This window comes from Lathyrus oleraceus, chromosome 7 (assembly GCF_024323335.1).
Source record: "Lathyrus oleraceus cultivar Zhongwan6 chromosome 7, CAAS_Psat_ZW6_1.0, whole genome shotgun sequence".
Classification (NCBI taxonomy): Eukaryota; Viridiplantae; Streptophyta; class Magnoliopsida; order Fabales; family Fabaceae; genus Lathyrus; species Lathyrus oleraceus.
Genome location: NC_066585.1, coordinates 441,784,809 through 441,807,410, shown reverse-complemented (window position 1 = coordinate 441,807,410; position 22,602 = coordinate 441,784,809). Strand labels below are relative to the sequence as shown.

At 35.3% G+C, this 22,602-nt stretch overlaps 1 pseudogene; it reads right to left on the bottom strand.

Moving 5' to 3' along the window:
* Positions 1-4,838: 4,838 nt before the first annotated feature.
* On the bottom strand, positions 4,839-22,100 carry LOC127105695 (carotenoid 9,10(9',10')-cleavage dioxygenase 1-like; annotated as a pseudogene).
* Positions 22,101-22,602: the final 502 nt, after the last annotated feature.

Sequence of the window (22,602 nt, the reverse complement as noted above, 5' to 3'; positions counted from 1 at the left end):
AAAAACGTCCGTTGAATCACATTCTATGACAATATCAAATAAACATCAGTTAACACTCTAGGATAAGCCATGAAACTAAATGAAGAACTAGGCTAACCATGAAGTAAGGCTCTTGCCTAATATATGATTAGGGGTAAAGCCGTTTACTGAACAGAGCTCAATTTAGCATAGGAGATTCTTATAAAAATCACATACAGTAATACCTCCTTATGAAATCATGTCACAACAAGCTATCCAAAATCTTTCATCCTGAATAAACATAAATCCCATATATTCTGCTAATAGCATTGTAAGTAAGCACAAAGAGAAACCATGGTGAACAAACATGTGCATGATAACATTAGTTAACAAAGGCAGTTCCAAATTCTCCAAACCAAATGACAGGTCGCAGGAATAAAGTGATTTCACCAAGATATTCCAAATTACTACATCTACAGAAAATCATGCTCATTATGCTGAAAAAATAGAACAGTAGCCATTTGCATCATTATGAAATACAACAGTAGCCATTTGCGGATTATGTGTTATATGCAAGAAAGAAATCTCATGTTTTATCACAAAGCAGAATGCAAAGTATGTGAACCTATTATGCCTACCATGGGTTTCTAAGCTAACCTACATTTCTAGGCTATCACCGCTGTAACATCCAACAGCTGAAAACTCAAATGATCTGCCAAAAGTAGAGGCTAAGTATCAAATCAAACAAAGATGATGCACCACAACCTACAAAAAGATGATGATTCATTGGAACAAATTTCCCATCCAATTTGCAATGACATGTACTCATATGAAATGACACAGCTTCGGTCTCCTCTAAATATAAAGGAGTCCTTTGGCCGGCAAACTGTAACGAAGAGGATAACTTCTTATGAGGAGTATCATAATCATAAATAATAAATAAACACAACAGCAAAAAGAAAAATATAGAAAAACAGACACATCTTGTCAAGAAAGAGATGGACATGTCCTACATAACCACAAATACTGAAGCCCTCCATCTGCAAAACACAAAAATTAACATTTCTTCAATACACTTGCATAGGACGCCTATATTCCAAATCAAGTGTATATTTAACAAAAAAAATTGACCTGTTAAATGCAAAGGTTCAAATTCCACGAAATTCATAGCCTTTCTCCAATGAATCAAGCAAAATGTCCAAGACATTCATCTAAGCGGTTCCCACAGTACATATTCCATGTGACGCCTACCTGAAGCTCACCAAGAAATCGTGAAAACAAGATCTTAATATATACAAGTAAACATGAAGAATCGATAGTCATAGTAGAGATCACCAGATGAAAATCATGTTCTAGCTCCAGTTGCAGACTCTATGAGGGATACCCATTTGGGAGAGATGATTTTTAGTTTCATAGCTTCTCTCCCATGAAACATCCAGTAGAATGTCCGCGACAATCATCTAAGCAGTTTTCACAATACATATTCCATGTGACGCCTACAGGGAACTCACGAAGATAGCGAGAAAATAAGATCTTAATATATACAAAGAAACATGAAGAATTAATAGTCATAGTAGAGATCACTAAATAAAAGTACAACAACAACAAAAACCAATTGCAGCCTCTTGTGCTCAATTAGGCTCCACTTATGCCAGGTTCTTGCACCAATTGCAGATTCTGTGAGGGACACCTATATGGAAGAAAAATTCAGTTTTAGCCTTATATATCAGATATGCAAGAATAAAAATGAATAAGAAAAAAAGAAATTGTAACGAAGAAGGTGGAAAATCAACAAAACAAAAAGATGCAAAAAACCTGCAGAATTCCTTATCCTCGAGATAGAAATGTATTCTAGAATATGGTATGGTTTCTTGTATGCCTTCAACTAAAACAAGACACGCCATTAGAGGACCTCTCTGCCTGCAGCTAGAATGTAAACCTACGCCTGCCACAAGTGTCAACATCCAGATAAAAGACTAAGGATCTTACAAAAGGAGATGTTGAGTATCAAAGTTAAATTAAGATTGAAATGTGAATAGTATTAGTAGAGATGACCAAAATAGGGCATAGCAACAAAGGATGAACATTGCCAACAAAAGATGAGGATTCATTGGAACAAATTTCCATCCAACTCGAGAGACCATGTAATGATAATTTTGGTTTCATCCTAATACAAAAGAGTCTTTGGGCAACTGCAATGTATCATAATCATCATTAATCACAAATAAAAACATCATAATAGAAGAATGCAGCACAAAAGTTAATTTCTCCCCAACCAACCAATCACCATAACAAACTCGTATCTTGTAATGAAATCCTCAACTTGGGAAAAAAAAAAAGTAATTCCATAATCTTGTATTCTAATTCAGACTATAACCTAAGTTCCTTGTGTATAGACATGTACAAAAGCTTCATTACGTGAACAAATACAAAAATCAACATCATCTTGTAAGAAAAAAAAGATAACCCCAAAATGAATGAGAGAGTGTGAAAATCTAAGCACAAACTTGCATAATAGAAGAATTAGAAGGTATGGTGTAGAAATGTTCAAATCTATGTTTAGATCACCAAATTAAGGATAGCAGCCAAATATTCAGCCAGCCAAACATGATGCCTTGTTAATTAGTTCACACCGCAGGGGCACTCATCTCCATATTCAGACCGTAAACTAAACACATGCACTACTTTACTTGTACTCATACCAAATGATACATGTATAGATATATTTACTGTGACAAATACTAAAGATAAAGACTTAATGAAGAATTTTGATTTATCTATCCTGGAGTTGTTCTCTGTTCATGTCAATTGTATAAGACTCATGGAAGAAATTTGATTCGTCAATCGGGAGACTCTAATAATCAAGACCACTAAACTAACTGCAAAACGGATTGGATGTGTCGCAATCGTCAAAATAATTATGTAAAAATTCTCACAGATCTTTAAAGAAGATTAAAGAGAGGAGATTATTTGAAGTTCTTGATGTCTACACTTTGAGAAAAGCAGACACGTCTCAATTTAGCCAAGAAAGAGGTGCAGATGTACTACATAAGCATAAATACTAAAGCTCTCCTAATACCTGTATTTCTTCTGCAAAATACAAAAAAACAGCATTACCTCATTACTCTCTCCCATGAATCATAAAATGTACAAAATAAAATCATCTAATTAGTTTTCACAGTAAATATTCCATATGACGTCCAGAAGGAACTGGCATAGAAATGAGAAAACAAGACCTTGTGTGAAGCTCTTGATGTCTACACTTTGAGAAAAGCACACACGTCTTGATTTAGCCAAGAAAGAGGTGCAGATGTACTACAATAGCATAAATACTGAAGCTCTCCTAATACTTGTATTCCTTCTGCAAAATACAAAAAACAGCATTACCTCATTACTCTCTCCCATGAATCATCAAATGCACAAAATGCAAAATACAAAAGACAAGAGTCTTTGGGCCAATGAAACAGAGAGGATATCCTTTTAGGAGTATGAATCATAATCATAATCATCATAAATCACAAATAAAAACATCTTAACAAAAGATTATAGAAAACCTATCCAAACAAAGTTAAGTTCTCCCAACCAGCCAATCATCATAACAAGCAGCACATATCTTGTAAAAAACTCCTCAGCTTGGGAAGGGAAAAAAGTAATTCCATAATCTTGTATTGTATGCTACGTCAGACTATAACATCAGGTTCCTCGTGTAGACACACACAAAAGCTTGACGTATAGACACGCACAAAAGCTTCATTACCTGAAGAAACACTAGCATGCATAGAAGAATCAGAAGGAATGATGCAAAAATATTCAAATCTAAGTTTAGATCACCAAAGTAAGCACAGCAACAGAATATACAACCCAGCCACAGAAAATGCAACCCAGCCAGCCAAACGTGATAATTCAGGTCTCATACCAAATGAAACATGTACATTACATATATATTTTACCGTGACAAATACTAGAAAAATAAAACAAAGAAGAATGTCGGATCTATCCTGGAGTTGTTCTCTGTCCATAACCCACAAAGATGGAAGGAAGTAAGAAACTAATATCTATGATTCAAGTATGTATGTTTTGTTATCATTACAAAATTTGAACACTGAAATTAATGTCAAATAAAGATGGAAGAATGGATAACATCTCAATGTTACCACCAGAGTGGTTGCCAAAGCTCCCAAGAATATAAATGTACATCTTCTCTTTTCTTAAGAAATATTTCTTATAGCCAATGCTCTTCTCTTTTAGTACGTTTGTCTTCGTCATCTTCAACGAACATCTTGTTCACCCGTGCAAGAAAGTCTCTGATAGTTGGGATGCCTACTTCTTGATCTTGAATTTTAGCCTTAACTTTCCGGTGTACTTCAAAAAACTCTAGACGCAGCTTCAACTTCAAAGGCTCCATCTCTTTAAAAAAAATCAAAAACAAATCACAATGGTGTGTATAACCACATAATAGAAGACGAGAACTAGGAAAAACAGCAGTTTAATCGAATCTCACTTTTTACCGGCAATTAATACTCCACTAAAACATAAAAATAAATGAAATGATATAATATAGACCTTTTCCCTTACCAATGGCATTTTGAAGACAGGCGATTGCTGTTGAATCACATTATATGACATTACCAAATAAGTATCAGTTAACCCTCTAGGAACTAAATGAAGAACTAAGTCAACCATGACGAAAGGCTCGTCACGCCGTTTACTAAACAGAGCTCAATTTAGCAGATGAGATTCTTACAAAAATCACACACAGTAATAGCTCCTGGTGAAATCATGTCGCAGAGAGATATCCAAAAAATTTCATCTTGAATAGAGATTGCTTATATAAATCCCAAAGCTTCCAAAGACCATATATCCTGCTAATGGCACTGTAAGTAAGCACAAAGAGAAACCACAGTGAACAAACATGTGCACGATAACATGGGTTAACAAAGGCAATTTTAGCTACAGAGCAAGTACCAAGCTCGATGCATTGCATTTAGGAACGAAGATAGAAATCCCTCACTCAAAGAGAGATATTCTAAAACCTTGGTTGTTCTTATAGATACTGCATGACACTACATTTACAACTTCCAAGAGAGAAAAATACAAAGAATTAGCCGAAGCACAAAGGATAAATAACTAGGTAGAAATCACCGTCATGCCGGAGTTTGTCAAGCACTAAGAAATATGTGGTGTTCTATGCAACACTAAGAAATATAAAGCTTTTCCTTGACAGCCCCGCTGGCCATGTCCAAATTTATATTCTCCATGCGGCACGTGATCAAAACAATTTCATCATCCTCTTCCCAAGCATTGGCTAGGGGGAATATGAGTCAAATAAAAGATGAAAATGGACACATTCGTCAGAATTAAATAATTTACAGCATAAATTGAAGCTTTTTTTTACTAACTTTAAATTGTGATACATTGCTGCTATTCTATTTTGAAGTGATTTGCATGTTACTGAAAGGTGTTTTCAAATTTGACATTACTATGAATCGAAAATCAAATGAATGAGGAAATATATCGGCCTCGCTTTTTTTTTTTAAATCATCAGGAACTTCAATTTCACAATCATTGGATTTTACAAATGATCATTATAGAATATCAATCAACATATTATATTAAGGAGAAACAAAGCAAGCAAACATACCATTGTGGAAAATGAAGCAATTTGGTAGTTCAAACCATCTGATATTGCTTCTCATCCTTAGCATACCGAGGTAAGACACCAAAACGAGCTTTCTTGGTTGAATCAAATGAGAATATCAAGGTCTTATTCTTCACCATTTCCTGAAAAAATACATTTCAATCAACAATTCAAGATTCATTTAATTTCCATCAAGTGATATTACTAACAAACTAATCTTTAGCCAGATCATATGAACTACCTTTGGCCTAAAGTACAGAGGAAGGTCCGTAAATATTGAATAATTCTCTGATGGCAAAGTCATGCATCAAAACGGGGTCTGATATTGTTATTGGAACAGGATCTTGCATAAAACCATCCTTTGATATTACCCTGTATGCGACATATGGTGCTGTATGTGAATATCCAAGTGTAAACATCTCCCCTGCATATAGGAAAGTTATTTGTTGGAAATTGGAATTACTTTTCCATTAAATCTTTCAGCTTCATCGCTTATTTGAATATTGCTTCACCAGTAAATGGGTCAACTTTTGGATGGGCAGTGAAGTTATGGCCTAATCTCTTGTCATAATCTAGCATGCCAAGTGTCTGCAAATCACCGTCTTCTAAAATTTTAATAGCATCTGCAAAATTTAAAATGAGACTACTTCAGTGCCGTAGTAGAATAAGTAAATACAATTATCGCTAGTCAAAGACTGTGATACAACTATGAGAGTGCTAGAAGCAGAAAGGAAAAGTACTCACAAGGTTTGTCTCCTTCGGAGAGTGCTAGAAGCTTCTGATGGTGATATACAAGAGCTGTATTAGCTGGTAAACATGAGAGTATGAGCACAAGTTAGATTCATATCTTCACATCCATATACTAGACCTAACTTTTCCAATTTCCAAGTTAAAAACAAAGGTTTCGTAACACAGATTACCTGTTCCGTGTCCATAAGAAACGTCGAATATTTTCAATTTAGCTCTTAACATTTGCATGTTAACCATCAACAGTCCAAATAGACCTTTGAGATCTCCAATCTGAAAATAGCAAACAAGAAAAAACATTTATCTTGTGCAACTGTAAAACAAGCATTCAATCATTCACTAGTATACTCTTCGCCAAGCTTCTATACTTTTACTTTTTTTATATACCTTCATAAATTTAGAGCCATTAAAGTATTCTTCTTGTTTAAAACGAGAAGTTTTCACGAAGCGGGAAACATATGAAGCTTTTCCATCTTTGATACGCAAACCATGGATCATTCTGCAAGTAATTGATACATAGATTTGCGTTTTGTCGAGCATCGCTCCCTTATCAACGTTCACATATAAAAGCCTTTAACAACAATCTAACTTAGCATGTTGACATAACAGAGAATATTTTTCTAACCAATAACCAGCAATGTAATCTCAACTTACACATCTACCATAAACATTTTCATTCAAGCCAAAATAACGTACGCATATCAATGACGACATCAAGAAGCCCAACCTGCATCACATTAGGTAGAATAATTAGCATGGATAGCAAACATAACAGCAACCAATTCAATTCTTACTAACCACAAAGTATGTTCAGTCTACTATCATAGTTTCCATTTGTTTTCTACTAGCTAACACAGTGTGATAACAGTTCTAGCACTTCATTTTGATGACTAAGTTTAGAATTTTTTCTAACAACCAATTTTCCAAAAAATCACATACATTAAAGTTTACTCCAGTTTGGCCCGTCCAGCTTCTGTCCAGTTTACTGCAGTTCGGCATCAAACCAGCTGCTAGCTACTATTAATCGTCAATGCGGCATTCGACTCAGTCACCATAGTGCATCATAGAAGTAATTGTTGGTAGATATCCACCCTACAAGTTTTAACATAGGAATGGATTTCACTTTCACACATCAATACAAAGTTAACAAGGAAAATAATTCAACAGAATGCAACAGGGCTCATTTGGTTTTCTGAACATAACTAACTCCCCAACATTTTATTAACTTTTCACTAACAACTTACTTTTAAACCATAACAAAAGTCTCTAACTGAATCAACTAATCTTCTAACAGAAAATAACAGCCAACTAACTTAACAAACATAACACTTCCCTAACCACCAATACATGACAGTGACTAACATTGAAGTCCTAACCGCATTTTAACCGATTTCTAACAAACTCTAACAAACAAAAATTACTTCATGAAAGAAATTTCTAAACAGTTTTCAGGGAGTGAAGGTTATAAAAGCTCACCTTCTGTTAGCAGTAGGGGGGATTTTCATTTGTTTCAACCTTCAACCTTCTCATCCTTCACCTTCACTCTCTAATTCCATTCTTCATCACCTTCAATCGAGTCCTCAACCTTCAACCGACTCTCAACCGAAACCCTGCAATTCTTCCATCTTCTTCACCACAACCTACTTCTGCAAGAACTTCAACACCTCCATAACCAAACAAAATCTTCACCGCCCAAAGCTTCATCATCATCACTAACAGAAGTATGCAAGTCTTGTACGTACCAAATGCTAAGCAATGGATTCAAAATCCAACCTGCAAGAAGAATGGAAGGAACCAGAATCAAAAGGAGAACCAACTTTGGTAATTGAATCCTCAACCAATTCCCCATTCTGAAAACGAACAAAAGCACAAGAACACAACTGAATTGGCGGCAGAAGAAGAAGAAGCAGAGACTTAAATTAGAAGCAGAAAGAGAACGGAGGAAGGAAGTCATTACCTTTGTGCATCGGAGCTCCGACACCGGTTAGTTTTTCGGCTTCATTGTGAACCCGTTCCACACGCGCAGAGAACCGAAGTCCGATCGAAAGTGGAATATCGGATGCCGAATCCTTTACGTCTTTGTGGGTTCAGTCTTTCGGTTCATATCAACTACCGCAACGCACAAACTTCAACAAATGCTTCATCGCGCGGCTACGACTGAATCTGCGTCACGAATGAGGGTCTTCTGCGTAACCAAATTGATTATGTAAAACTCTCACGGATCCTTAAGAGAAGATTAAAGAGTGGTGTGATTGTGTGAAGTTCTTGAAGTCTACACTTTGAGAAAAGCAGACACGTCTCAATTTAGCCAAGAAAGAGGTGCAGATGTACTACATAAGCATAAAAACTGAAGCTCTCCTAGTACTTGTAATCCTTCTGCAAAATACGAAAAACAGCATTAAATGCAAAGTACTTGTAATCCCATGAATCATCAAATGTACAAAATGCAAAATTCAAACGTACATTCAAGGAAAAAATGACCATTTAAATGCAAAGGTTCCAATTCCACTATACATTCATAGCATCTCTCCCATGAATCATCTAGCAAAGTGTCCACAACAATCATCTAATCAATTTTCACAATAATATGACCTCTACAAGGAACTCACAAAGAAATGAGATAAAAAGACCTTAGAAGAGATCATCAGATTAAAGTACAACAACCAACTGCAGTCTCTTGTACTCAATTAGACTCCCCTTTTTGCCAAGTTCTTGCATCTGTTGCAGATTATAGTTTTATAGTCTCTCTTCTATGAAACATCAAGCAAAATGTCCTCCATAAATATCTAAGAAGTTTTCATTGTACATATTCCGTGTGACACGTTCAGGGAACTCGCAAAGAAATCAAGAAAAAAAGAGTGTAATATATACAAGGAAACACGAAGAATTAATAGTAGAGTAGAGATCACCATATGAAAGTACAACAACACAACCAATTGCAATCTCTTCTGCTCAATTAGGCTCCCCTGATAGTAGAGTAGAGATCACCAGTTGCAGATTCACCGAGGGATACCCATATAGGAGAGGATTTTTAGTTTTAGTACAAATGCAAATGCAAAGAATAAAAATGTAAAAAGATAAAATAAATTACAACAAAGAAAGTGGCAAATCAACAAAACAAAAAATATGGAGAAAAAAAAAACTGCAGAATTCCTTATCCTTGGGATAGAGATGTTCTCTAGAATTAGGTAAGATTTCTTGTATGTGCTTCCAACTAAAACATTACACACCATTAGAGGACAATTATTCCAAATACCAAAATAAATGTACATCTTCTCTACGTTACTTCTTTTCATCTAAAAGATGGTCATTGAATAAACCAAACAAATGTATTAGTCCTTATTTAACTTTTATAAACATTTTTTTATCTATTAACAGACAAGCAAATATGAAAATGTATATCACAAAATTAAACTTACCTCCAATTTGATGCACTAGTCTCAGACAGCTGGGATGGCGACTTCTTGATCTTGAATTTTAGCCTTATCTCCAATTTGATGCACTAGGCCTTCGACAACTCTTAAAACTTAAAATTTGATGCACAAGTATTAACTCTTAATATAACCTTAAAACCTACTTGTAAAATGAAAACTATCCAAATTTTATAAATTCTACTTAGGCTATAACTCTAAGCAATATGGTTGTATTTAATTAAGTGTTTATAGCATAAGTTGAAGTTATTTAATAGCATTATATCTAATGTTCTTTATTGGCTGTATTTAATTAATGAAAGCATATAGGAATTCATTGTTCATATCAACATCTATGGAAATGGAAAAAAAATAATACAAAAATTGAAAAGTACCGTAACAGCGCCAGCAGTGACACCAAACCATGAGTAGACAAGAGTAGCACCAGCTAACTCAACCTCACCGAAGTGACCAACAATCATTAAACAAACCATAGTGATTGAGTAGTATAATAATTTTGTAAGAATCATTGGTAGTGAAAACATGAGTTGATGTTTTGCCTCCTCGATGTCCAAGATTTTATTCCACCATTTATGTTGCATGCAAATTAGGTGTTGATGTGCCATCTGGAATGCTACTTGTTGCCATGTGAACTATCTTACTCTTATCATCTCTTCATTTGTTCTATATGATAATGTACTTATCTAATAACAGACAAACAAATATGAAAATGTATGCCACAAAATTTAACCTTACCTGTACAAATCTCAGATAGCTGGGATGCCTACTTCTTGATCTTGAATTTTAGCCTTATCTCCAATTTGATGCACAAGTATAGGCCTTCGACAACTCTTAAAACTTCCGCATACTTCACAAAACTCCAAACGCCTTGCTCCATCTCTTTAAAAAAAATTCAAAAACAAATCACAGTGGTGTGTATAACCACATCGAGAACTCAGTCAAAAAAGCAATTGAATAGATGACGGAGATCTAGTAAAAAACGCAGCTTAACCGAATCCCTTTTTTTACCAGCACTTAGTACTCCAAGACATAAAAATATATGAAATGAGATAATATAGAAATGAGATAATTTAACGCCGCTTTGGCCTTCCCTTACCAGTGGCATTTTAAAAACGTCCGTTGAATCACATTCTATGACAATATCAAATAAACATCAGTTAACACTCTAGGATAAGCCATGAAACTAAATGAAGAACTAGGCCAACCATGAAGTAAGGCTCTTGCCTAATATATGATTAGGGGTAAAGCCGTTTACTGAACAGAGCTCAATTTAGCATAGGAGATTCTTATAAAAATCACATACAGTAATACCTCCTTATGAAATCATGTCACAACAAGCTATCCAAAATCTTTCATCCTGAATAAACATAAATCCCATATATTCTGCTAATAGCATTGTAAGTAAGCACAAAGAGAAACCATGGTGAACAAACATGTGCATGATAACATTAGTTAACAAAGGCAGTTCCAAATTCTCCAAACCAAATGACAGGTCGCAGGAATAAAGTGATTTCACCAAGCTATTCCAAATTACTAAATCTACAGAAAATCATGCTCATTATGCTGAGAAAATAGAACAGTAGCCATTTGCATCATTATGAAATACAACAGTAGCCATTTGCGGATTATGTGTTATATGCAAGAAAGAAATCTCATGTTTTATCACAAAGCAGAATGCAAAGTATGTGAACCTATTATGCCTACCATGGGTTTCAAAGCTAACCTACATTTCTAGGCTATCACCGCTGTAACATCCACAGCTGAAAACTCAAATGATCTGCCAAAAGTAGAGGCTAAGTATCAAATCAAACAAAGATGATGCACCACAACCTACAAAAAGATGATGATTCATTGGAACAAATTTCCCATCCAATTTGCAATGACATGTACTCATATGAAATGACACAGCTTCGGTCTCCTCTAAATATAGAGGAGTCCTTTGGCCGGCCAACTGTAACGAAGAGGATAACTTCTTATGAGGAGTATCATAATCATAAATAATAAATAAACACAACAGAAAAAAGAAAAATATAGAAAAACAGACACATCTTAGTCAAGAAAGAGATGGACATGTACTACATAACCACAAATACTGAAGCCCTCCTTCTGCAAAACACAAAAATTAACATTTCTTCAATACACTTGCATAGGACGCCTATATTCCAAATCAAGTGTATATTTAACAAAAAAAATTGACCTGTTAAATGCAAAGGTTCAAATTCCACGAAATTCAAAGCCTTTCTCCAATGAATCAAGCAAAATGTCCAAGACATTCATCTAAGCGGTTCCCACAATACATATTCCATGTGACGCCTACCTGAAGCTCACCAAGAAATCGTGAAAACAAGATCTTAATATATACAAGTAAACATGAAGAATCGATAGTCATAGTAGAGATCACCAGATGAAAGTCATGTTCTTGCTCCAGTTGCAGACTCTATGAGGGATACCCATATGGGAGAGATGATTTTTAGTTTCATAGCTTCTCTCCCATGAAACATCCAGTAGAATGTCCGCGACAATCATCTAAGCAGTTTTCACAATACATATTCCATGTGACGCCTACAGGGAACTCACGAAGATAGCGAGAAAATAAGATCTTAATATATACAAAGAAACATGAAGAATTAATAGTCATAGTAGAGATCACTAAATAAAAGTACAACAACAACAACAAAAACCAATTGCAGCCTCTTGTGCTCAATTAGGCTCCACTTATGCCAGGTTCTTGCACCAATTGCAGATTCTGTGAGGGACACCCATATGGAAGAAAAATTCAGCTTTAGCCTTATATATCAGATATGCAAGAATAAATTTGAACACTGAAATTAATGTCAAATAAAGATGGAAGAATGGATAACATCTCAATGTTACCACCAGAGTGGTTGCCAAAGCTCCCAGGAATATAAATGTACATCTTCTCTTTTCTTAAGAAATATTTCTTATAGCCAATGCTCTTCTCTTTTAGTACGTTTGTCTTCGTCATCGTCAACGAACATCTTGTTCACCCGTGCAAGAAAGTCTCTGATAGTTGGGATGCCTACTTCTTGATCTTGAATTTTAGCCTTAAGTTTCCGGTGTACTTCAAAAAACTCTAGACGCAACTTCAACTTCAAAGGCTCCATCTCTTTAAAAAAAATCAAAGACAAATCACAATGGTGTGTATAACCACATAATAGAAGACGAGAACTAGGAAAAAAAGCAGTTTAATCGAATCTCACTTTTTACCGGCAATTAATACTCCACTAAAACATAAAAATATATGAAATGATATAATATAGACCTTTTCCCTTACCAATGGCATTTTGAAGACAGCCGATTGCTGTTGAATCACATTATATGACATTACCAAATAAGTATCAGTTAACCCTCTAGGAACTAAATGAAGAACTAAGTCAACCATGACGAAAGGCTCGTCACGCCGTTTACTAAACAGAGCTCAATTTAGCAGATGAGATTCTTACAAAAATCACACACAGTAATAGCTCCTGGTGAAATCATGTCGCAAAGAGATATCCAAAAAATTTCATCTTGAATAGAGATTGCTTATATAAATCCCAAAGCTTCCAAAGACCATATATCCTGCTAATGGCACTGTAAGTAAGCACAAAGAGAAACCACAGTGAACAAACATGTGCACGATAACATGGGTTAACAAAGGCAATTTTAGCTACAGAGCAAGTACCAAGCTCGATGCATTGCATTTAGGAACGAAGATAGAAATCCCTCACTCAAAGAGAGATATTCTAAAACCTTGGTTGTTCTTATAGATACTGCATGACACTACATTTACAACTTCCAAGAGAGAAAAATACAAAGAATTAGCCGAAGCACAAAGGATAAATAACCAGGTAGAAATCACCGTCATGCCGGAGTTTGTCAAGCACTAAGAAATATGTGGTGTTCTATGCAACACTAAGAAATATAAAGCTTTTCCTTGACAGCCCCGCTGGCCATGTCCAAATTTATATTCTCCATGCGGCACGTGATCAAAACAATTTCATCATCCTCTTCCCAAGCATTGGCCAGGGGGAATATGAGTCAAATAAAAGATGAAAATGGACACATTCGTCAGAATTAAATAATTTACAGCATAAATTGAAGCTTTTTTTTACTAACTTTAAATTGTGATACATTGCTGCTATTCTATTTTGAAGTGATTTGCATGTTACTGAAAGGTGTTTTCAAATTTGACATTACTATGAATCGAAAATCAAATGAATGAGGAAATATATCGGCCTCGCTTTTTTTTTTTAAATCATCAGGAACTTCAATTTCACAATCATTGGATTTTACAAATGATCATTATAGAATATCAATCAACATATTATATTAAGGAGAAACAAAGCAAGCAAACATACCATTGTGGAAAATGAAGCAATTTGGTAGTTCAAACCATCTGATATTGCTTCTCATCCTTAGCATACCAAGGTAAGACACCAAAACGAGCTTTCTTGGTTGAATCAAATGAGAATATCAAGGTCTTATTCTTCACCATTTCCTGAAAAAATACATTTCAATCAACAATTCAAGATTCATTTAATTTCCATCAAGTGATATTACTAACAAACTAATCTTTAGCCAGATCATATGAACTACCTTTGGCCTAAAGTACAGAGGAAGGTCCGTAAATATTGAATAATTCTCTGATGGCAAAGTCATGCATCAAAACGGGGTCTGATATTGTTATTGGAACAGGATCTTGCATAAAACCATCCTTTGATATTACCCTGTATGTGACATATGGTGCTGTATGTGAATATCCAAGTGTAAACATCTCCCCTGCATATAGGAAAGTTATTTGTTGGAAATTGGAATTACTTTTCCATTAAATCTTTCAGCTTCATCGCTTATTTCAATATTGCTTCACCAGTAAATGGGTCAACTTTTGGATGGGCAGTGAAGTTATGGCCTAATCTCTTGTCATAATCTAGCATGCCAAGTGTCTGCAAATCACCGTCTTCTAAAATTTTAATAGCATCTGCAAAATTTAAAATGAGACTACTTCAGTGCCGTAGTAGAATAAGTAAATACAATTATCGCTAGTCAAAGACTGTGATACAACTATGAGAGTGCTAGAAGCAGAAAGGAAAAGTACTCACAAGGTTTGTCTCCTTCGGAGAGTGCTAGAAGCTTCTGATGGTGATATACAAGAGCTGTATTAGCTGGTAAACATGAGAGTCTGAGCACAAGTTAGATTCATATCTTCACATCCATATACTAGACCTAACTTTTCCAATTTCCAAGTTAAAAACAAAGGTTTCGTAACACAGATTACCTGTTCCGTGTCCATAAGAAACGTCGAATATTTTCAATTTAGCTCTTAACATTTGCATGTTAACCATCAACAGTCCAAATAGACCTTTGAGATCTCCAATCTGAAAATAGCAAACAAGAAAAAACATTTATCTTGTGCAACTGCAAAACAAGCATTCAATCATTCACTAGTATACTCTTCGCCAAGCTTCTATACTTTTACTTTTTTTATATACCTTCATAAATTTAGAGCCATTAAAGTATTCTTCTTGTTTAAAACGAGAAGTTTTCACGAAGCGGGAAACATATGAAGCTTTTCCATCTTTGATACGCAAACCATGGATCATTCTGCAAGTAATTGATACATAGATTTGCGTTTTGTCGAGCATCGCTCCCTTATCAACGTTCACATATAAAAGCCTTTAACAACAATCTAACTTAGCATGTTGACATAACAGAGAATATTTTTCTAACCAATAACCAGCAATGTAATCTCAACTTACACATCTACCATAAACATTTTCATTCAAGCCAAAATAACGTACGCATATCAATGACGACATCAAGAAGCCCAACCTGCATCACATTAGGGAGAATAATTAGCATGGATAGCAAACATAACAGCAACCAATTCAATTCTTACTAACCACAAAGTATGTTCAGTCTACTATCATAGTTTCCATTTGTTTTCTACTAGCTAACACAGTGTGATAACAGTTCTAGCACTTCATTTTGATGACTAAGTTTAGAATTTTTTCTAACAACCAATTTTCCAAAAAATCACATACATTAAAGTTTACTCCAGTTTGGCCCGTCCAGCTTCTGTCCAGTTTACTGCAGTTCGGCATCAAACCAGCTGCTAGCTACTATTCATCGTCAATGCGGCATTCGACTCAGTCACCATAGTGCATCATAGAAGTAATTGTTGGTAGATATCCACCCTACAAGTTTTAACATAGGAATGGATTTCACTTTCACACATCAATACAAAGTTAACAAGGAAAATAATTCAACACAATGCAACAGGGCTCATTTGGTTTTCTAAACATAACTAACTCCCCAACATTTTATTAACTTTTCACTAACAACTTACTTTTAAACCATAACAAAAGTCTCTAACTGAATCAACTAATCTTCTAACAGAAAATAACAGCCAACTAACTTAACAAACATAACACTTCCCTAACCACCAATACATGACAGTGACTAACATTGAAGTCCTAACCGCATTTTAACCGATTTCTAACAAACTCTAACAAACAAAAATTACTTCATGAAAGAAATTTCTAAACCGTTTTCAGGGAGTGAAGGTTATAAAAGCTCAACTTCTGTTAGCAGTAGGGGGGATTTTCATTTGTTTCAACCTTCAACCTTCTCATCCTTCACCTTCACTCTCTAATTCCATTCTTTATCACCTTCAATCGAGTCCTCAACCTTCAACCGACTCTCAACCAAAACCCTGCAATTCTTCCATCTTCTTCACCATAACCTACTTCTGCAAGAACTTCAACACCTCCATAACCAAACAAAATCTTCACCGCCCAAAGCTTCATCATCATCACTAACAGAAGTCTGCAAGTCTTGTACGTACCAAATGCTAAGCAATGGATTCAAAATCCAACCTGCAAGAAGAATGGAAGGAACCAGAATCAAAAGGAGAACCAACTTTGGTAATTGAATCCTCAACCAATTCCCCATTCTGAAAACGAACAAAAGCACAAGAACACAACTGAATTGGCGGCAGAAGAAGAAGAAGCAGAGACTTAAATTAGAAGCAGAAAGAGAACGGAGGAAGGAAGTCATTACCTTTGTGCATCGGAGCTCCGACACCGGTTAGTTTTTCGGCTTCATTGTGAACCCGTTCCGACACCGGTTAGTTTTTCGGCTTCATTGTGAGTAGACAAGAGTAGCACCAGCTAACTCAACCTCACCGAAGTGACCAACAATCATGAAAGAAACCATAGTGATTGAGTAGTATAATAATTTTGTAAGAATCATTGGTAGTGAAAACATGAGTTGATGTTTTGCCTCCTCGATGTCCAAGATTTTATTCCACCATTTATGTTGCATGCAAATTAGGTGTTGATGTGCCATCTGGAATGCTACTTGTTGCCATGTGAACTATCTTACTCTTATCATCTCTTCATTTATTCTATATGATAATGTATTTATCTAATAACAGACAAACAAATATGAAAATGTATACCACAAAATTTAACCTTACCTGCACAAATCTCAGATAGCTGGGATGCCTACTTCTTGATCTTGAATTTTAGCCTTATCTCCAATTTGATGCACAAGTATAGGCCTTCGACAACTCTTAAAACTTCCGCATACTTCACAAAACTCCAAACGCCTTGCTCCATCTCTTTAAAAAAAATTCAAAAACAAATCACAGTGGTGTGTATAACCACATCGAGAACTCAGTCAAAAAAGCAATTGAATAGATGACGGAGATCTAGTAAAAAACGCAGCTTAACCGAATCCCTTTTTTTACCAGCACTTAGTACTCCAAGACATAAAAATATATGAAATGAGATAATATAGAAATGAGATAATTTAACGCCGCTTTGGCCTTCCCTTACCAGTGCCATTTTAAAAACGTCCGTTGAATCACATTCTATGACAATATCAAATAAACATCAGTTAACACTCTAGGATAAGCCATGAAACTAAATGAAGAACTAGGCCAACCATGAAGAAGGCTCTTGCCTAATATATGATTAGGGGTAAAGCCGTTTACTGAACAGAGCTCAATTTAGCATAGGAGATTCTTATAAAAATCACATACAGTAATACCTCCTTATGAAATCATGTCACAACAAGCTATCCAAAATCTTTCATCCTGAATAAACATAAATCCCATATATTCTGCTAATAGCATTGTAAGTAAGCACAAAGAGAAACCATGGTGAACAAACATGTGCATGATAACATTAGTTAACAAAGGCAGTTCCAAATTCTCCAAACCAAATGACAGGTCGCAGGAATAAAGTGATTTCACCAAGCTATTCCAAATTACTAAATCTACAGAAAATCATGCTCATTATGCTGAAAAAATAGAACAGTAGCCATTTGCATCATTATGAAATACAACAGTAGCCATTTGCGGATTATGTGTTCTATGCAAGAAAGAAATCTCATGTTTTATCACAAAGCAGAATGCAAAGTATGTGAACCTATTATGCCTACCATGGGTTTCAAAGCTAACCTACATTTCTAGGCTATCACCGCTGTAACATCCACAGCTGAAAACTCAAATGATCTGCCAAAAGTAGAGGCTAAGTATCAAATCAAACAAAGATGATGCACCACAACCTACAAAAAGATGATGATTCATTGGAACAAATTTCCCATCCAATTTGCAATGACATGTACTCATATGAAATGACACAGCTTCGGTCTCCTCTAAATATAGAGGAGTCCTTTGGCCGGCCAACTGTAACGAAGAGGATAACTTCTTATGAGGAGTATCATAATCATAAATAATAAATAAACACAACAGAAAAAAGAAAAATATAGAAAAACAGACACATCTTAGTCAAGAAAAAGATGGACATGTACTACATAACCACAAATACTGAAGCCCTCCTTCTGCAAAACACAAAAATTAACATTTCTTCAATACACTTGCATAGGACGCCTATATTCCAAATCAAGTGTATATTTAACAAAAAAAATTGACCTGTTAAATGCAAAGGTTCAAATTCCACGAAATTCAAAGCCTTTCTCCAATGAATCAAGCAAAATGTCCAAGACATTCATCTAAGCGGTTCCCACAGTACATATTCCATGTGACGCCTACCTGAAGCTCACCAAGAAATCGTGAAAACAAGATCTTAATATATACAAGTAAACATGAAGAATCGATAGTCATAGTAGAGATCACCAGATGAAAGTCATGTTCTTGCTCCAGTTGCAGACTCTATGAGGGATACCCATATGGGAGAGATGATTTTTAGTTTCATAGCTTCTCTCCCATGAAACATCCAGTAGAATGTCCGCGACAATCATCTAAGCAGTTTTCACAATACATATTCCATGTGACGCCTACAGGGAACTCACGAAGATAGCGAGAAAATAAGATCTTAATATATACAAAGAAACATGAAGAATTAATAGTCATAGTAGATATCACTAACTAAAAGTACAACAACAACAACAAAAACCAATTGCAGCCTCTTGTGCTCAATTAGGCTCCACTTATGCCAGGTTCTTGCACCAATTGCAGATTCTGTGAGGGACACCCATATGGAAGAAAAATTCAGCTTTAGCCTTATATATCAGATATGCAAGAATAAAAATGAATAAGAAAAAAAGAAATTGTAACGAAGAAAGTGGAAAATCAACAAAACAAAAAGATGCAAAAAACCTGCAGAATTCCTTATCCTCGAGATAGAAATGTATTCTAGAATATGGTATGGTTTCTTGTATGCCTTCAACTAAAACAAGACACGCCATTAGAGGACCTCTCTGCCTGCAGCTAGAATGTGAACCTACGCCTGCCACAAGTGTCAACATCCAGATAAAAGACTAAGGATCTTACAAAAGGAGATGTTGAGTATCAAAGTTAAATTAAGATTGAAATGTGAATAGTATTAGTAGAGATGACCAAAATAGGGCATAGCAACAAAGTATGAACATTGCCAACAAAAGATGAGGATTCATTGGAACAAATTTCCATCCAACTCGAGAGACCATGTAATGATAATTTTGGTTTCATCCTAATACAAAAGAGTCTTTGGGCAACTGCAATGTATCATAATCATCATTAATCACAAATAAAAACATCATAATAGAAGAATGCAGCACAAAAGTTAATTTCTCCCCAACCAACCAATCACCATAACAAACTCGTATCTTGTAATGAAATCCTCAACTTGGGAAAAGAAAAAAAGTAATTCCATAATCTTGTATTCTAATTCAGACTATAACCTAAGTTCCTTGTGTATAGACATGTACAAAAGCTTCATTACGTGAAGAAATACAAAAATCAACATCATCTTGTAAGAAAAAAAAGATAACCCCAGGATGAATGAGAGAGTGTGAAAATCTAAGCACAAACTTGCATAATAGAAGAATTAGAAGGTATGGTGTAGAAATGTTCAAATCTATGTTTAGATCACCAAATTAAGGATAGCAGCCAAATATTCAGCCAGCCAAACATGATGCCTTGTTAATTAGTTCACACCGCAGGGGCACTCATCTCCAAATTCAGACCGTAAACTAAACACATGCATTACTTTACTTGTACTAATACCAAATGATACATGTATAGATATATTTACTGTGACAAATACTAAAGATAAAGACTTAATGAAGAATTTTGATTTATCTATCCTGGAGTTGTTCTCTGTTCATGTCAATTGTATAAGACTCATGGAAGAAATTTGATTCGTCAATCGGGAGACTCTAATAATCAAGACCACTAAACTAACTGCAAAACGGATTGGATGTGTCGCAATCGTCAAAATAATTATGTAAAAATTCTCACAGATCTTTAAAGAAGATTAAAGAGAGGAGATTATTTGAAGTTCTTGATGTCTACACTTTGAGAAAAGCAGACACGTCTCAATTTAGCCAAGAAAGAGGTGCAGATGTACTACATAAGCATAAATACTAAAGCTCTCCTAATACCTGCATTTCTTCTGCAAAATACAAAAAAACAGCATTACCTCATTACTCTCTCCCATGAATCATAAAATGTACAAAATAAAATCATCTAATTAGTTTTCACAGTAAATATTCCATATGACGTCCAGAAGGAACTGGCATAGAAATGAGAAAACAAGACCTTGTGTGAAGCTCTTGATGTCTACACTTTGAGAAAAGCAGACACGTCTTGATTTAGCCAAGAAAGAGGTGCAGATGTACTACAATAGCATAAATACTGAAGCTCTCCTAATACTTGTATTCCTTCTGCAAAATACAAAAAACAGCATTACCTCATTACTCTCTCCCATGAATCATCAAATGCACAAAATGCAAATACAAAAGACAAGAGTCTTTGGGCCAATGAAACAGAGAGGATATCCTTTTAGGAGTATGAATCATAATCATAATCATCATAAATCACAAATAAAAACATCTTAACAAAAGATTATAGAAAACCTATCCAAACAAAGTTAAGTTCTCCCAACCAGCCAATCATCATAACAAGCAGCACATATCTTGTAAAAAACTCCTCAGCTTGGGAAGGGAAAAAAGTAATTCCATAATCTTGTACGTACCAAATGCTAAGCAATGGATTCAAAATCCAACCTGCAAGAAGAATGGAAGGAACCAGAATCAAAAGGAGAACCAACTTTGGTAATTGAATCCTCAACCAATTCCCCATTCTGAAAACGAACAAAAGCACAAGAACACAACTGAATTGGCGGCAGAAGAAGAAGAAGCAGAGACTTAAATTAGAAGCAGAAAGAGAACGGAGGAAGGAAGTCATTACCTTTGTGCATCGGAGCTCCGACACCGGTTAGTTTTTCGGCTTCATTGTGAACCCGTTCCACACGTGCAGAGAACCGAAGTCCGAATGAAAGTGGAATATCGGATGCCGAATCCTTTACGTCTTTGTGGGTTCAGTCTTTCGGTTCATATCAACTACCGCAACGCACAAACTTCAACAAATGCTTCATCGCGCGGCTACGACTGAATATGCGTCACGAATGAGGGTCTTCAGTGCAACGCCATCATCGAAGCAACGCCATCGTTAACCATCAAAGCAACGACCAAAGAACAATAGGAGAATAATGCATTAAATCTGGTAAGTTTTCTTCATCTTCGGTCTTCTGTTTATCCGACGCGAGATTATTTCGATCGGCGAATTCAATTCCGATGATGATTTGGACATGGGAGAAACGAAGAGGTTCTTGAAGCGTGAACTCGGAGGTTTGTTTTTCAAGATGATTCACGGTGGAGATGCATGTACGTCCGGTTTGGTAAAGGGTGCGATGTGATGTCGATCATGTCGATGATGCTTCCAAATGCAAGGTAATTCTTTGTTTTGTTTCAAGCTGAGAAGAAAGATTATGGAAGGCAAATAGTTAGAAACGCAGAGTGATTGAGGTATTGTGGCGTTTGGAGTGTCGGACCGGGTTCATTGATGTTTGTATTATTTCTGTTTTAGTTTTAATTACCTATTAGCGATTTGGATTAACAATTAGGATTATTGTAGTTAACATTTAATTAGGTTATTAGAATTTTTAGAAATATTTGTAATTAATTTTTTTGATCTCATTTGATCTTCAGAAATTAATTGATTTTTAGAGTTAATTGATTTTCAACATTAGGCTTTAGTTTCTAATTAGAAATTGAATTTAGTTTTAATTGAAAATTAATTAGGTTTGGCTAGAAATTATTTTATTTTTAGCACTTAGGGTAATTTGCAATATTATGGTAAAATAGTTTTAGGGTTTGATCACTATTTTAGGCCATGGTTAGATTTTGATGAAATTTTGATTTGTGTTTGTAATTAGATATGAATGGCCATTTTACCCTTTAGAGGCCATTTTGATTATTTTCATCATACTTTGACATGCTCCCTTAGGATTTCTAATCTAACTTAGAATATTCAAT